Source organism: Coptis chinensis, chromosome 8, assembly GCF_015680905.1.
Source record: "Coptis chinensis isolate HL-2020 chromosome 8, ASM1568090v1, whole genome shotgun sequence".
NCBI lineage: Eukaryota > Viridiplantae > Streptophyta > Magnoliopsida > Ranunculales > Ranunculaceae > Coptis > Coptis chinensis.
In genome coordinates this window covers 22925519-22944539 of record NC_141463.1, presented here as the reverse complement: position 1 = coordinate 22944539, position 19021 = coordinate 22925519, and the positions used below count along the sequence as shown (strand labels likewise).

The 19021-nt window shown below is 32.9% G+C and overlaps 1 pseudogene across 4 annotated transcripts; it reads left to right on the top strand.

The window, feature by feature from the left end:
- Positions 1–3162: 3162 nt before the first annotated feature.
- LOC147480574 (putative ubiquitin-conjugating enzyme E2 38 pseudogene) lies at positions 3163–6221 on the top strand (annotated as a pseudogene). Of its 4 annotated transcripts, none has more exons than XR_015204999.1 (2): positions 3163–3388; positions 6172–6221. The product of XR_015204999.1 is annotated as a putative ubiquitin-conjugating enzyme E2 38 pseudogene, transcript variant X4 (transcript). The 4 variants fall into 4 exon arrangements; XR_015204998.1 differs by lacking the exon at positions 6172–6221 and adding an exon at positions 4039–5255; XR_015204997.1 differs by lacking the exon at positions 6172–6221 and adding an exon at positions 4032–5255.
- Positions 6222–19021: the final 12800 nt, after the last annotated feature.

Sequence of the window (19021 nt, the reverse complement as noted above, 5' to 3'; positions counted from 1 at the left end):
ATAGCTCAGGCGGCTTTTGCAAAAGTAAAGAATCTGTTTGGGTATATGACGGCGAAAATTGAAAACAACAAAGGCGATTGTGTGAATGTGTAGTATATCGTACAAAGGAAAACAGAATTCATTCATGTAATCTTGTTGATACTTTCAACGTAACAATATTAGAATGATTTAGGTGTTGAACTGTTGAAGTGAAAGAGCGATATCTTTACGGTGTTTGATTTAGTGAAGTTAAAATTATGACAATTTTGAAGGGCCCAACCGAAGTTTACTTTTTAGTACTACGTTCCTGTTTAACTGCTGAGTTATTATTTGAGCTGCCACAGTAAGTACATTAGTTCTCCCACTAGTCCATCGACTGGTGCTCAAGAATTGTAGTTTCCTGTTGAAGGGCTAGGCTCGTGTTCAAGTATTGTAGTTTTCTCTCAGTGACCCATCACTGTTTAGCATGACTTCACCAAATTGAGGTTTAGTCAGCCAGAACCAGTTGACAGATTGATGCCCAGCTTTTCTGCAGGAATCCTTTCTCTGGTGATCGAAACTTGTACTGGATCCAAACAGGTTTGCAAATACACCGTTCAATTGTCTGCATTTAGTTCTTATCTCTGATGAATTTGTCTAGTTAGTATGTCACTAAATCCCTTCTGTGTTAGGATTTTAGGTAGTTAACAGGACATTATTATGCGAATTTTTCACTATACTATTTTTAGACTGCATAATTGTGTAATGCAGATTGCAGAACAGACCTATTCTAATTGGATTGAGCTACGAAGACTTGCAGACAATTGGATAATCCCTGACTCGATATTTATACGTTCCATCTATAGTTTAATCATCTGAAACACATGGAAGCGATGGAACGGACCAGGGTCGAATGAATCTCAATCGACTATACTCCAAGTCCTGCTTTCGCTTCAAGCAAAAGCCCAATTTTAAAGAGTCAGCATACAATCGAGTGGAAGATAAACCTCCATGGGACAAAAAACTCTTCGCCTACAATGAAAATGTTTCTTGATTGTTAAATGAGTACTAGCTAGACCCATAGTATTTTTGTTGTGAATAAACAACTGCGGAAACAAACTACAAATAGATTAACCTACGCAAAGATTGATCTTTCTCTCTAGACAAGACTTCAACACCCTCCAAGTACTATCCCAACACTTCTCAATGTTAATTAAACAAGCTTATAAAGTAAAACAATTAATGTGAAAGAAAAACAAATCACAAGACGAGATATATCGTGGTTCGGAAATTTGCCTAGGTTTACATTGTGAGTTCCAAACTTTGCTAGATGTCCAGAGTAACAAATTACAAAAGCTTTTAATTCACTCACAAAGAATGAACACTCAACTCACTAAGAATTGCTCTTTTACAATCACTCTCTTTATTGGTTTTGGTTAGGTTAAATTTTTATAGAAAAAACTTTATATTTATACTGTTTCCAAATAGTCGAAGTCATCTGAAATGGTGGGGCGCAGCGCCCCTTGGCTAGAACAAAAGTCGAACACGCTTGCTTAACAACCCCCGATCGTTTGCCAAGAGAGGAGTGCGGGCGCACCCTTGTCTAGGCATACATAAGCACAAGCACGCATTACATGAGAAAAGAAAAATACTCCTTTTTTTTCTCTAAAATTTTGAAAAAAAAATTAATGACTACTTTCGTACTTATATGCACATACCATTTTATTAACTTAAAAGGTCTATATGACTGGCCAGTGATGTAGTACTAGTACCAAATGAACCCCCTTCTTCTGCTGCCTACAAACCATCACATAAGCTATTTCGGACATCAACGCTTGAACTACAGCCACGGATTTTGGATCATTTTGCATCTAAAGGAGCTTTGCTGGATAATTTCAGAGCCGAGTTGTAAGCAGCCTGAAGAGAAAGAAAATTTGAGTATCTTTTACCTTGGACCTTGAATTGGAGGCTTGGAGAACAGGAGGAAGTTTTTCTAATTTCTGCCTTAGGCATTAATTACCAGATGGTTCACTACCTATATGTGTTCATCTTAGAGCATCTTTAGGAGTGATATCAACTCTAGCATCAAACACCAAATTTTCAAAAAAACACCAAACTAAATATCAAATCGCCCAATATTTGGTTCCAGGTTTGGTGCTGTATTAAATCACTCACGCAGTTTTGGCAAAATCGCGCGGTTTTTCCAACACTACGTGGGTTTGGGCTTCCAATTGGACTTATATGGCGCGATTTTGTGAAAACCGCGCCAGAGATTGGAAAATAAAAAAAAGAAAAAAGTTTATGTACATACATGGCACGGTTTTCTCAAAACCTCGTGGACTTGTGCCTGTCAGTTGGGCTTTAGTGGTGTGGTTTTGGAAAAACCGCGTGGACTATATAGCGAGGTTTATCCAAAACCGCGTAGTTTGATGTCGAAAATTTGATGTTGCTCCTAAAGTTGTTTGGTGTTTTTTTGATTTGGTGTTTTTTTTGTTCAAAATTTTAGTGTTTTTTTGGTAGTTTTCCTAAAGATGCTCTTAATAACTTCAAAAAATTTGCTATGTTTAAGTGTCGACAGGAAAGTGTCTAATTGTACAGCTAAAATTAAATTGGTAAATTAAATGCGCGGCAAATACATGTTCTTTAAGTAGAATAGTAGAGTTAGTAAAGATCGGCACATTCGCGATGTGGGTGAAGTTTAAACGCAGAGTCAAATCACGCTCAAAACAATGATGTAAGTACAACTTTTAAGATTAGGAATATAGTTCCTCAATATAACTATCACAATCAACAATCAGCAATCAACATATTCATTTGGACAATTGGACTGTACCAGTACTCCAGTAGGATGTTTAGGCCTGAACAGGTGTTGAGCCCTTTAATGTTGTATTAGATAGATTGGGCAAAGAAAATGGTTTGTGGTTTGCTTCAACTGACACTATCTATACAAATATGTATTATGATAGTTTGTTTCTATACTCTATAGATTATTATACAAAAAAGTTTTTTGATTCCAGGATGTAAATTATTCGCAATACATACTGAGCCTCAGTCATGTAAAATTTCGCTTTTGACCAAAAAAAGAAAAGAAAAGAGAACAAGAAAAAAGATAAAGGAAGTGGTCCAGGCAGCCAGGTCGGACTACTTCAAGTAAATCACGAAGCTTCCTTGTGGGATTAAGCTAGTAAACATCAACATCAAATCCCCATAAAGGGAAGAATCATTTTTAATTAACTTATAAATTTCCATGTTCAAATCACTATAGTTAGTAAGGTTTACTAGCAGATAGTCTCGTCAATATGTAGTTGTTAGGTTGTTACAAAGACTTTCTTCATCCCCATCAAACATTTTGAGGAGTAGTGCAAAGATGGTTCAGAGCACCAGAACTCAAATGTAAAGAAAATTTGCAAAGCCAAGATCCTATCAACAGGTATGTACATTTTTCTTGATATCTCGTAAGTGGTACATAAACACAGCTTTAATTTTTGTAGATGATCTGTGTATACTAGTCGCCACGTAATTTATAAGAACAAATTGTAGGATGAAAAACTTTTGAGTTTGTTTGATTGTACAAGGACTTTCTTCCAGGCAAACTCTCACTTCTTAAAGGAGAAAACATACTAGGGGAATTCTACAACATTCCCCTCAATTCTCTCCCTATCTAAAATTTCCTACATTGTTCTTAAGCGGGAGATGAATTCCCTTAAATGTTCTGAGTCAAAAAAATCTCTTACTAAAAACTGGGGAAAAGTTTCCTTGTGCATTTAATCACTTAGATATAACTAGCACGATGCATGTGCGGAATGCCATGTGCGGAGTGCCTGCACATGTGTTTTTTTTGTTGTTGAATCTAAATAACATACTTGTCTTTAATATTAATTCAAATTTACTTGTAATTTAATTAACAAAGCAAGGACAAAACCGTACATAAAAAAAGTAATTTAAGATTTGCATTGCTGTATCTTGTAGCGGAAAAATCTGCGGACAATGGAAAATTGACCTGTTATTTAGTCATTAAATCGCTTTTATTTAACGGGACATTATTATGCCAGTTTACTCCCAAATTGTTTAAGTGGTTAGAGTGAAGATTGTTGGGCAGACCTATTTTAGTTCGATCGCTAGAGCTATGAAGGATTTCAAACAATTTGATAGTGTCAGTGAAATATCTGATCATCACTATGCGCGCTCAAATCTTAAAGGAAAGGAATTGGAAGCGAAAGTTACAAAAAAAATCATGAAAGAGTGGAAGATTCTCGAGGAAAATCTCCCTGATTCGATTTTCGTACGAGTGTACGAGGAGAGAATTGATCTGCTGAGAGCTGTAATAATTGGACCGCCAACCACTCCTTACTATAATGGTCTCTTCTTTTTCGATTTCTGCTTCCCCAAGGACTACCCAGCTCGACCGCCTACTGTGTACTATCACTCTTTTGGCATGAGACTGAATCCTAATTTGTATGCAAGTGGTTATGTATGTTTAAGCCTCTTAAACACATGGAGCGGACCAAGGTGGAACAAAAATCAATCCACGATACTTCAAGTTCTGCTTTCGCTTCAAGCACTTGTCCTCAATGAGAAGCCTTTTTTTAATGAGCCAGGTTTTGAAACGTTTAAACTTTTGTTGAAGAAGCAAGCTGTGGCTTACAGTGAAGACACATGGATACTGACTTGCAAAACAATGATACATTTGCTGAAGAAACCGCCAAAGCATTTTGAAGAATTTGTTAATGAGCACTTTCGTGCGAAAGCAGAAACCATTTTAGTAGCTTGTAAGGCCTACATGGCTGGCGAGGTGAAAGTTGGTGATGTAGTACATAGTGAAAACCCTTCTTCCCCTGTCTACAGAGTGTCACAGCGATTTCAGACATCAATGCATGACCTCTATCCGCTGCTTTTGAATTGGTTTGCAGATAAAGGAGCTCCGGTGGAAAAGTACAGAGCAGAGGTACAGTTCTTGTCTAAGTCTGGTGTTATTATGAAGAGAGGAGACGGGATAGCAAAGAAGTCCTTTGCCAAACTAAAGAGGCTTTTTGGGTGTTCGGTGAAGATTGAAGACAACAAAGACAAAATAGTAACTGACGGATAGCTCACATACAGAAGAAAAAAAAAAGGCACAAATGTTTTAAGAATTGTTTTGTAGGGAAATGTGGCTTTAATTTTTTAGAACTCTCTATGCTTAATTAGTTCAAGCATTAGATAACACTAGCTTTCGAACCCGTCATACGAACAGGTGCCGTTATAAAAATATTAACAACTATACATAAATATGAGATATGAATATTATATATATTGATCACTCATCCAAATTTCTTGCAATGTGAAAATCTCACTTTCAATAAAAAGAAAGAACCACTCTTGATAAAACTCTTCGACTTTTTTGTTGTTGTTTAATTAGTAATATAAGTTTGATTAAAGTTTTGGGAGAATGCCCAAGGAGGCGAAGATCACATTGACGCTAATTAAATAGCAAAACATTACGATAAACACCATTTTAAATGCAAAACTATATTTGTCAAGACATTCCCATTATATATGATACAACTATGTTTTGAGGTTAGTTCGATGCATTTGGATCTAGTTTCTGAATTCCCATTAATTATTCCTTGAGGTAAGTTCGATGCATTTATATCCTGTTGCCAATTTCTGGTTAATTATTCTTTGGGGATAGTTCGATCAATTTGCATTTAGTTTATAATTTTCTCCTAAATATTTTTTAAAGTTAGTTCATTGCATTTGCATCAAGTTTCCGATTCCCCGTTAATTATATTCTTTGAGGTTAGAATAAATCTTCAATCATGAAGAACAATTTCTTTAGAATAAATATTTAATAACAACCTTCTAACAATGAAGGCCTAGCTGCCTTTATATAATAACCAATGTTTCTATTTCTATTTAGAAACCAAAATAGAAACCTTACTAATTAACATAGATCTAGAACAAATAAGAAACTCTACAAATTCAATTTATAAGACTACTAATAATATAATTAGAAGTTTCTATGCCCACGCATCATACTCCCCGGCTTGAAAGAAACTCATCCTCGAGTTTGGTTGCATGTAGACTTGCGAATATTCCACAAAACTCTTGTACGTTATCATCATAGTTTCATGCAATTGCGTCTAGTTTCCAATTTTCCATTAATTATGTTTTGAGGTTAGTTCGATGCACTTGCATCAAGTTTCCAATTTTCTGTTAATTATTCTTTGAGGTTAGGTCTATGCAGTTGAGTCCAATTTTCGATTATCAGCAACGGTTTTAAAAGCCGCCGATTTCTTGTTGATTATTCTTTGCCGGTTACGTAAGATAACTAATTTTACCCTACAAAGCGGTTTTAAAAAAAAGGTATTCACATCAACTACGGACTCAAGCGTTGCTAATGCTATAAAAGCGTTGCTGCTTATTTTATTTTCTTATTTTGATCATTTCCATTAAAAATGTTTACGGACGCTTATAAGGGTTGCAAAAGCTTAACTAATTGCAACGTTTTTGTATATGTTGTTGATTGTCTAGTTTTGCTACGGTTTGGAAGCGTTGCTGATGTTATACTACTTGCTATGGTGGAGTACTATTATTTGCCATGCTTGCAACTGTTGTAAAAGTACCATTTGCATGTACAAATGGTATTCTTCAGAACGCTTTCAAAAGCGTAGCAATCACTCTTTTATATTTGCAACCATTTTAATGTGTTGCAGAAGATCTTTTCTTCTTCCCTGTATAATTTCCTAATTGCAGTTTTCATACATTCATTTAACAAAGGGCCTAAATAAAACTTTATACACTCAAAAACATTTTACTAACAAAAGATTTAATTTCATAAGTTCCAAGTGTAGAAAAATCGCAATATCCTAAATAATTTTCATATAGCCTTGCTATGCTAGGGATAAAAGTTTACAATAATCGCATCCTTTCTAAGCTTACAAAATTTAGGGGCTAAGTATTGCATTTATGATCGTCTTCCTAACTTTTCAACCCCAAATCCATTTTTGCAAAGTACTTTCGTGAAGTTGAACCATTCCGCAATTCCAAAAAAAAAAAATGGTTATATATGGGACCCCAAGAAACGACAAACAGAGTTTAAGTGACTATTAATTCAACATGTCTAAGTTAATACATGTGCACCCACAAAATATACACTCAAAAATGATTTTCAATTCCACGTAACTTGTGTTATTGTTGAGAAACTTCAATTCTATTAGTTTTCTTAGCATTGCATGCACTTAAGAGTAAAACAAAATAGGTGAATAGTTCAATGCTAGAAGTGCTAATAACTATGACATATATATTACACATTCACATGTACAATACAGGTCAAGACAATGACACTGTTGCCTAATCCATTCAACCATTACTTTGCACTAAAGACTAATGTACAACGATATCTAACTAACTCAAGAAATTCCAAAATTCAAACCTCCTGTAAGATGCAAAAGATGCAAAAGAAAAGGTGCAGTGGTGACACCTAGGATTTAATTTGCACCTTTAGGGCTCATAGACATGTATAACTCAGGTGGAGCAATCCAACGGTTAAGGTATGCAGTTAAATGCGGCACTTCACTCTCAAATTGGGAAATGGTTGTATTAGTGAAACAGATGGTAATTCTTAGTTTATAATAGACTGAATTCATATATATGATCTGCTTTGGTTTGTACTTCTTAGTAATATACTTTGTTCCCAATAATGTATGAACTCTCTGAATCAGTCTTGAGACCTTCCAATAGCATGCATTTTCAGCTTCAGAACTCAGGGTCTCTGGTTAGCTTGATACCATGTCCCATACTCCCACAATTAACCATCTATACTTTTCAAACATTACCTAGTACCTACGTACAAGTCACAAGCAACCCACTCAGGCGGAGTTTATAATCTCTTATAAAAGTTTGCAAGTGCATCAGACCTGTAAAGCAAACATTCAAACCAATCCTAGCGGGAGTACAATAATCTATCAATCTACCACATCCTACACAATTTTTTTTGCCCGAAGTGCAAACATTCAAAGCTCCCATTCATGTACCAGATCCTACACAATTATTTTTACCCGTAAAACAATTAAAACTATTATAAAATCAATTTGACAGAGGGTAACCCCCAACCCATCCTCCAAGTAGATTCCATCATAATACATCCATCACTTTATATTAGATTATACTCCAACATTAATCCAAGGGAAGTGCAAAAGAAAATATCAAAAAAATTCAAAACAAAAACCAACATACATAAAACTTTAGATATTTTCATACCATAGATAAAGATAGATATGAACACATTATAATATGTAAATACATACCACAGTAAAGTTGGCCCTAATGTGCGCCATGATAAAGTTCAATTTAGCTTCAGATGTTGCTTTCCAATTTTATAAATCCTCAACCTTGTCCTCGTAAAGCATTTAGATATTAGTGTGCACGTCTTATACTATGCATGTCTTATGAGTATGCATATGATCAATGCATCATCATCAGACTTTCTATTTTCTTTCTCAAGCTTCACTTAGCAATCTATATATAACTGGAAAAGACCAACTCAGAGGTGTTGGTAAAAAGCTAAATCCTGTAATACAAAAATGTCCTAGTAATCTAAAACCCACATCAATGAAATAGTAACAGATTTCCAGGAGATGTGCCAAGTACTAGTAGTCACAAATCTGAGCTACACGGAGGTTTCTATTGGTTATAGGTTTGACAATTCTCCGTGGGGCATTGTAAGTTAAGTTCTTTCCTAAGTTTTTTCTAAGGTGTCTACATGTCAGTGTCATGTCTAAAAAAAAGATCATCATCACGTAGATAAGAAGACACGACATGAAGAGGTCAGAAACAAGGCAAAGACCCTCTGAGCCAAAACAGGTACCATACCCAGACACAAAGCATTTACATAACCTGGACTAATACCTTGGACTCCTCGAGATGTCGAGGGGTGAACCATAGATCTAGGATATAATTTTGTGGGCTAAGCTATAAAAAGGTTAAAATAGGGCTTAGGCTGATCACTTAGGAATATAAATTAACATGGATTAAAAATGAAAAAAAATTGAGAATATATGCAGGATTCCAACCCACAGCCTATAAGGAGTATTAATTATGACTCATTGTTTTCAAACAGAATAGATTGAGCTGTATCAGTTAAGATTATTTTTCCAAAAAGACTAAACTAGCTCGATTTATGATTTAGCATTCATCTTCTCCTACTTACCTATCTGATGGATAACAAAGTGCTCATCCTAAATTGTTTTACACCCAGCAACTATAAAGTGTAACAAATATACATTATGGAAGTGTCGTGCACCCTACCTTCGGTAAACTACACAATAGCTATGAGAGTGTTTTCACATGTGTCTAACATATGGGTGAAAAATGTTGTCCATTAAAAATTTCCTTGAAAATAAAGATTTGCTATTGCTAAAGTGTAAGATCAGTTTGGGAATACAAAACATACAATAGAGTGGAAATTGATTGTGCAGCAAGGTATTGCTTACCTTGATTGATAAATGCTAAAAAGCGTCCACAATCAGCAAACATAGCTTCCGAACCTACAAGAATGGAAAAGAGAACTGAGAAAAGAAATGGATAATGAGAAGGTGCAAGTAAAGATTCTGCTCGTATATACAATTAGTACCTGCTATGACATCCACCCTCTACTTTGTGTCTTCTTCAAAAATTTATACATATAATAGGGAGATAGTGCTTGATATACTTTAGGATTTCAGTGAAAAATATTATATACACCAATCGAGCTAATCCATAAAAGCCATGTTATGACAATTGGAGCAAACAGGAAGCCCATCCGGTGTGTTCCGTAATGTTGGAGGGCAAACAAACATACCAGTATGACACAGGCAACATGAAGCTCTACATCTGCAAAATTGATGAACTTTAGCTAGGAAATAGAGTATTGAGCTAGACAAATGCAATACCATCAAACATCAGCTGATTAGTAGACACACTAGAGTCAATTTTTTTGACAAGGATATTTAAGAAACGGGAAATGGTCATTTTCTGTGAAAGTTGTCTAAGTTGTTACATTTGATAGCTTAATTAGCCTGACAGAGAGCATACTATTTAGAAACAATGAGTCACTAAGGTAGTGACAATACTTTTAAGGGTTAGCAGTTCTGGTTAATTTACCATGCTTCAACAATCTTCATAGTTTCATCCCTATTTCGCAGAATACCACCAAATTAAATAAATTAATATACATGCATGACCTGTAAATCGATCTAACCCAATTTCTAGAACTTGGGGAAAATGTCCCACTGTTAGTAGTTCTGGTTATTTTAAGATTCATTTTTGAAAAAATGATGCTTATCGCTCTACTAAGAGTTAAAAAGAACCTGCAGTTTTGGCTTTTAAGTTTCTCAGCGAATGCAAGCCTCAAGCTCCAAGGTTCATATTGAACGTGGAATTCGATAATTCTTCTGAGACAAATACTTTAGGCTAGACTATACCAAAATAAAGAAAAAAAGTTATCAAAACCTCAAAACAATCACAACTTTAAGAAACATAAAAAACTTAATTGAAAGTTCTGAATTAAAAAACAACTTAGAGATAATTGTTTCAAAGTTCACAACCTCAGAAGGTCTTCTATCCCTTTCTCTTCTATAATTTCTAGTCTGACTCTATTTTGATAATTATTGCAAGTGTGGCAAACCATCAATTACTCTAATTAATGTAAACACGAGAACTTAAACTTACGACTTTAATCACAAGAACTAAATGATTCAAAGAATATCGCCATTTTGAAATATTAAGAATACTTAAACATTCAAAGAATATTTTTTTAAGCTTCTGATTTGAAAGCATGTGGAAAGGAATTGGTGATAACTTGCTAACCTTGGTTGCTGGTTCGATGGGGGTTCGTGTTTGATGCTTGGGTTCGCGTTAGTCGTTGTTCCTTCCAGTTCCCTAGTGCGGTGGTGGTTCAGTGGAGCGGAGACAGAGAGATTGTTGTGGTGGTGGCGTGGTGCGATGGTGGTCAAGATGGAGAGAGAGAGAGAGGGAGATTGGTGTGGGAGGAGAGAGAGAGAGTGTTAGGGTTATGTTTTGTTTCCGATTTTTATTTTTCAACTTTTGATGAAAATAAAAGCGCAAAAATGGCTGCGGTCCAATGAAATATTAGCGTCAGAGCATCTACAATGGAATACATGTAATATATTTAAGATGTCTTCAAGTAACACCAACGACGGATTACAAAGCGTAGCCAATATTGGGAGTAATAAAACAAAAATCAAAGTTTCCCCAACGCTTTGAAAGCATTGCTGAATAAGGTCACCACTTGCAACGCTAAAAGCGTAGCTACTACACTTCAAATAACTTTAAAAATATTTTAAAAAAATATTAAGTACAGAAAAATTATCAACGATGCTTACAAGCGTCGCAGATATTGTCTTGATTACACCCTACCCAAATAGAGTTGCTACGCTTTCAAGTTGCCAATGATGTGTATTAGCAACCCTTTGAAAGCGTCGAAAATAAAAACGTTGCAAAAAAACCCATTTGTTGTATTTGCTATCACTTTCTAATTTTCCGTTAATCATTTTTTGAGGTTAGATCGATGCATTCACATCTAGTTTCTGATTTCCTATTAGTTTTTTTTAATGCATTTGCATCCAATTTTCCGATTTCCTGCTATAGTTTTTTAATTTTTTTTAGATTGATGCATTCACATCCTGTTTACGATTTCTCATTAGTTATTCTTTGATTAGATGTTAGTTCAATGCATTTACATCCAATTTATGATTTCCGTTAATTATTTTTTAAAGTTAGATAAATACAATTTCATCAAGTTTTTAATTTGTCGTTAATCATATTTTTAGGTTAGTTCCATGCATTTGCATTCAATTTTTTATTTTCCGTTAACTATATATTCTTTGAGGTTAGTTCAATGCAATTGCATCTATTTTCTGATTTCCCATTAATTATTTTTAGAGGTTAGTTGGATGCATTAGCAAGATAGTGAAATTGGGATGGAAGCATATATGGGTGGAGTCGGATTCCACTGCTTCAATGAAGTCATTTAATAACAACCAAATGCATTGGTGAGTGCGAGTGGCATGGAAAAAAGTCAATCATCTAGCCGATTGGATTCTAATCACCAGCACATGTCGAGAGGTAAACTTTGGAGCAAACATTTGCTCTAAAATTGTTGTCACCTTGGCAAAGGGGGAAACAAATGGTGGGTTAGTACTCCTAATTTTCTATATAGGATAGAAGACATTAATATGACCTACATACTATAGATTTGTAAATTAGCTATCTGTAGAAATGAAGACATGATACCTATATTAACTTTAACTCTTTTTTGAAACTTGTAACCTTTTCTTAATCAATACAATTCTCTTTAGCAAAAAAAAAAGATTTCCCGTTAATTACTCTTTGAGGTTTGTTAAATACATTTGCATCTAGTTGCCGATTTTCCGTTAATTACTTTTAAAGGTTAGTTGGATGCAATTACATCCAGTTTTCGATTTTCCAATTAGTAATATAATTCCATTAGTAACCCATTAGTTTTTTTATTTTCCATTAGTAATACCAAATTCTATTAATCCTTATGTTGTTTCCTTGCAAACATGATTTTTAAAAAAATATCATATAAGTACATGATTCACAATGTTGGATCATAAAAAAATTTCCAGTTAATTATTCTTTAAGGTTAGTTCATTATATTTCTATCATGTTTCGAATTTTCCGTTAATTATTCTTTGAGGTTAGTTCAATGCATTTGCATCATGTTGCCAATTCCCCGTTAGTTATTCTTTAGGATAGTTCAATTCATTTGCATCTAGTTTCTAATTCTTCATTAAATATTCTTTGAGATTAGTTTGATGCATCTAGTTTCCGATTTCTTATTAATTATTCATTAAGGTTAGTTTCATGCAATTGCGTATAGTTTGTGATTTTTTGTTAATTATATTTTGAAGTTAGTTTGATGCATTTGCATACAATTTTTTATTTTTCTTTAATAATTCTTTGAGGTTAAATTGATGCATTCACATCAAGTTTCTAATTTACCGTTAATTATTCTTTGAAATTAGTTCAATGCAGTTACACCTAGTTTTTTATTTCTTGTTAATCATTATTTTAGATTTGTTAAATACAGTTGTATCCATTTAATTTTTTGATTTCTGATTAATTATTTTTTGAGGTTAGATTGATGCATTTGCATACAGTTTGTGATTTCCCATTAGTTATTTTTTGAACTTAGTTCAATGCAGTTGCATCACCTACTTAGCTTGCTTTTGTCACTAATAGAGTGATCTTCCAAGAAATCCTTCCCTTTCTCACTGATCCAAAATTAAACCCCACCTTACACACAAATCTAAACATTCTTGGAGCATTATGTGATTTTTCTCTTTTTAGTCTAATATTTTAATAGGTTATGGACTATCACTACATAGTAACATATGATTAGTTCGATAATCTATACAGTACAAAGAGATTTAGGCCTTCTATAGATTTGAGAATAATGATGTTTCATATTTTACCTAATATATGTTTTGCAAGGTGTACATGTCTTAGAAGTTATCATTTTCTCATAACAATCATTAGTTATTTTCATTATTATCGTGTCTAGTTGTCATCATATAAAAACACGTGATTGACATTTTCCCTTGACATTGAGATAATAAAACATGATATTGTTGCTGAAAATATAAGTATCAGGACAGTGAAATCACCATGTCACAAACATGATCATCTACCTTATTGAACTCGGCCTTAATATTTAAATAGTGATCACTGTTCGGGTTGAATGTCTCTCCAAAGATATCTTTGCTTGACTTCTCAGAATCAGATACCTATTACTGTTAGAACTTAAAAGTTGGGTACTCGAAACTCGTTTATAATTGATCCAACTTTGTTAACAATTTTTAGTGCAAAAAAAAATGAAATCTTGTAACTCTCTGATATAGGGGTTTTGTTTCTTTGGAGTTATTTTCTACGTGGGTTTAATTTAAAAGAAAAATGGAGAAAGATTGTTTTTGTGGGACTCCTTGTTGAACCCCATTACATGAATAATGGAAACTCCTAATTTGGAATTCATTTTTTTTTTTCATAATTAGTATTAGAGTTTATAAAAAATTGGAGACTATGTGAAGTCTTGAAAAATAGAGCCAAAATGGTAGAGCTATAATATATACTAGCTTTCGAACCCGTCCTACGAACGGGTGTCGTTATATTAAATTATTTTAAAAAATAGTAGTAACTATTCATAGCTATGAGATATGGAAATTATATTAATCACTTGTTTAAATTTCTTGCACCACTTTCTATCAAAAGAAAGCACCAAATCTTGGTAAAACCCATCGATTTATTTTTGTTGTTATGTTTAATAATAAAAGTTTGATTGAAATTTTGTGAGAATGTTCAATGTGGCGAAGATGATATTGAAGCTACTTAAATAGTAAGGCATTCCCAATTATAATAAAGTAATTATAATAAGCACTACTTAAAATGCAAAACTATACTTGTCGAGATATTATATTCCCCCTATATATAATACAACTATGTTTCAAGATTAGTTTAATGCATTTGCATCAAGTTTCTAATTTTACGTTAATTATTCTTTGAGGCTAGTTCAATGTATGTAGTTGGATCTAGTTTCCGATTTTCCATTAATTATTCTTTGAGGTTAATTCAATGTAGTTGTATCAAGATTTTGATTTCCCGTTAATTATTATTTGAGGTTAGTTTAGTGCAGTTGCACCAAGTTTACGATTTCCTGTTAGTTATTCATTAAAGTTAATTCAGTGCAGTTCCATCTAGTTTTCAATATTTCGTTAATTACTCTTTGAGATTAGTTAATTGCATTTGCATCAAGGTTCCAATTTTCCATTAATTACTCTTTGAGGTTAGTTTAATACATCTGCATCCAGTTTCTGATTTTCCGTTAATTATTTTTCGAAGTTAGTTCGCATCTGGCTTCCAATCAATTTCCGAATATTTATGCTTTGAGGGCAGTTCGATGTAGTTACATTCGGTTTCTGATTTATAGTTAACTATTCTTTAAGGTTATTTCAATGCATTTGCATCCAGTTTTTGATTTTTCGTTAAATATTCATCAAGGATATTGCATCTAATTTCTGATTTCCCGGTATGTTAGTTAATATATGATTTTAGTTTAATGCAGTTACATCCAGTTTTCGATTTTCTGTTAATTATTCTTTGAGGTTAGTTCAATGTAGTTGCATCCAATTTCTGATTTTCCATTAATTATTTTTTTAGGTTAGTTTAATGCATTTGCAGCAAGTTTTCAATTTACCGTTAATTATTTTTTGAGGTTTGTTCAATGCAGTTGCATCTAATTTATGATTTCCCGTTAATTATTCACTGAGGTTAGTTCAGTGCATTTGCATCCATTTTTTTATGTTTCTATATTCGTTAATTAGTCTTTAGATTAGTTCATTACATTTGCATCAAGTTTTCGATTTTTCATTAATAACTCTTTGAGGTTAGTTCAATACATCTGCATCTAGTTTATGATTTATGATTATTTATGCTTTAAGGTTTTAATTAGTTCGATGCAATTTCATTCGGTTTCTTATTTCCCATTAACTATTCTTTGAGGTTATTTTAATGCATTTGCATGTAGTTTCTGATTTCCCGTCAATTATTCTATGAGGTTATTCAATGTAGTTGCATTTGGTTTTTGATTTCCTGTTAATTATATTTTGAGGTTAGTTTAATGCATTTGCATCCAGTTTCTGATTCATCGTTAATTATTATTTGAGGTTTGTTTGATGCATTTTTGCATACCGTTTCCGATTTACCGTTAAATATTTTTCAAGGATTTGCATCCAATTTCTAATTTCCCATTAGTTATTCTCTGACGTTAGTTTAATACAGTTGCATCCAGTTTCCAATTTCTAGTTAATTACTTTTTGAGTTTAGTTTATTGCATTTGCATAAAGTTTTCGATTTTCCGTTAATTACTCTTTGAGCTCAGTTCAATATATTTGAATCTAGTTTTCGATTTCTTTTTAATTATCCAATGTGGTGTGATACAAACTTTCTACACTTCTACCTCTGTAGTGTCCTTGCAAACATGACATAAAAATAAATTATGCTTGATTTACTATATTGGATCATCAAAGATTATCCAGTTCCCGATTTTCTGTTAAATATTCTTTAAATTATATACCTGACTCACTATGTGGGATCTTCAAAGATTATCTATGAACGGGTCCTGTCATATTAATTATTCTGTAAAATATATGCAACTATATATGCATGACTATTATATACATATATTATATTGCTCACTCATCCAAATTTCTTATAACATGAAAACCTCACGTACTCTCTATTAAAAAAAAAATAACTCACCATTGATAAAACCCTTCAACTTCATTTGTTGTTTAATAATAGAAGTTTGATTGAAGTTTTGTGAAATTGTCTAATAAGATGAAGTTCATATTAAAGCTACTTGAATAGCAAGGTGTTCCTAATTATACCAAAAAAGATAAGATAAACACCGTTTTAAATGCAAAACTATACTTATTAAGACATTCCCACAACATATAACACAACTATATTTTGAGGTTAGTTCAATGCATTTGCATCCAGTTTATGATTTTCTGTTATTTATTTTTTGAGGTTAGTTCAATGTTGCATCCAGTTTCTGATTTCTTGTTAATTATTCTTTGTTGTAGTTTAATACATTTGCATCCAATTTCCAATTTCCTGATAATTATTCTTCGAGCTCAGTTCAATAATGTATTTGCATCCAGTTTTCGATTTCCCGTTAATCATTTTTTGAGATTAGTTTAATACATTTGCATCCTGCCAGTTTCCGATTTCTCATTCATTATTCGATGAGGTTGTATTTGCATCTAGTTTCTGATTTCCCATTGATTATTGTTTGAGGTTAGTTCAATGAATTTGCATCTAATTTTCGATTTTCCGTTAATTATTTTTTGAGGTTAGTTTAATGCATTTGCATCAAATTTATGTTTTGAAATTAGTTCAATGTAGTTGCATCCGATTTCCGATTTCTGGTTAATTATTTGTAAAGATTAGTTTCACGCATTTGCATCCTGTTTCCAATTTATAGTTATTTTTTTTAGGTTAGTTGAATACAGTTGCATCCAGTTTTCGATTTCCTGGTAATTTAATCTCTGAGGGTTAGTTCAATGCATTTGCATCCAGTTTCCAATTTTCTGAAAATTATTTGTTGGTGTTAGTTTGATGTATTTGCATTCAAGTTTTGATTCCCTGTTAATTATTATTTGAGGTTAGTTTAATGCAGTTGTATCAATAGTCTGATTGTCTATTAATTAATTTTTAAGATTAGTTTAATACTTGCATGTGCATCCAATTTCCGATTTTCCGTTAAATATTATTTGAGGTTAGTTCGATGTATTTGCATATAGTTTTCTATTTCTCGTTAATTGTTCTTTGACGTTAGTTTCATGTAGCATTATATATATTTGAAAATATTTGTTTTTTTTTTTTTTTTTTTTTTTTTTTTTTTTTTTTTTTTTTTCAGTTGCTATTATATATTTTGTGATGTTATTTTTTGTATAATTTAATTTTCCATATGTAATTTGTTTTGGTTTGGTTTGGTATATAATTTATTTAAGCCCAACGTCTACTTTAACTAAATCAATAGTTATATAATTTATTTAAGCCAACGTCCGTTTTAATTGAATCTCGTTATTCTGCTAAAATTGGAAATTATAAAATTCATAAATTTAATTAGAATATGTCGTTATTATTGTGGCCTATGGTTTTTGAAATCCTTAACTATGACTAAATTTTGCACCTCAAATTGATTCAACTTTATTTATTAGGCCCATATATATAGTGCATACAATACAATTTTATTTGTTTTTGTGTACACTATTACTTATTTTATGATTAGTTTACTTTTTTTTTCCTTTTTTTCCCACATGTGTGTGGTTAACAAATGCATAAAGTAAATGTTCAAGCAACTCAATTCATTTTTTCATTTGTTCTTTCGTAGTTTCATTATCATTTTCTAGAAAGAAACTTTGTTATGTTAAACTTCACCTGAGATTAGTGTGGAAACTATTCTTTGTGGCGTAAGGATTTTAGAAAAATCGTTTTTGGTTGAAAATATTATTTTTTGCAATTTAGTTATTTTTTTTAGGTTAGTTCAATACAGTTGCATCTAGTTTTCGATTTTCTGGTAATTTAATCTCTGAGGGTTAGTTCAATGCATTTGCACCTAGTTTCTGATTTCTCGACAATTATTTGTTGGTGTTAGTTTGATGTATTTGCATTCAAGTTTTGATTTTCCGTTAATTATTTTTTGAGGTTAGTTTAATGCAGTTGTATCAATATTTTGATTTTAAGATTAGTTTATTAGTTTAATGCTTGCATGTGCGTCCAATCTTTAAAAGTCTCATATTTTTTTTGGAATTATCCCTAGTGTTTAGCAAATATTGGAGACTTTGTGAAGGCTCAAAAAATAGAGCCAAGAGGGTATAGCTATAATATATATCTAAGGATGTTTGTGTTAGTTATATACTGAAACTAGGTTGGTTGTTTGGAATCTGAGTGATAGTCTTATGTTTGTGTTAATGCTTGAAATGGATCCACTCCAACTCTCCAAGAATGCTCAAACGGTACGTAGTACTGACAGGGAGTATGTCTCTCCAATCCATGGCACGAGTAACTTTCTTTACATTCATTTCTCTGCAAAGGGCTTTGTCTTACTAATATACGGTAACAACTCACAACTGACTGCTATGGCGATAAACCAAACACAGCAATTCAACAAAGTTAGGATAAGCAGGCAGAGTCATCTGCCGCATTGTCCAAGAAAAAATGTTGTAGTTGTCTAACAAAAATGTATCGTGTAAAGAGATGCATGCTCGTTTCTCTAAACGGCCTATTTGGTGTACTCGCATCCCTTCTTTGGAGGTTGTCCGCCGAAGAATATCTCGAATTGGGCTGCCTAGAATCCTAATTAAACTTGAGTGAACTCGGCCATCACTACTTGTGGAAGAAATGATGACCAATACCGATTAAACTTTTGCAGTCCCAAATTTTAGCACTTGGGTCCAGTTCTTTGCCTTCATCTTCAACTTTGAGGGACCTTTAAAAAAAA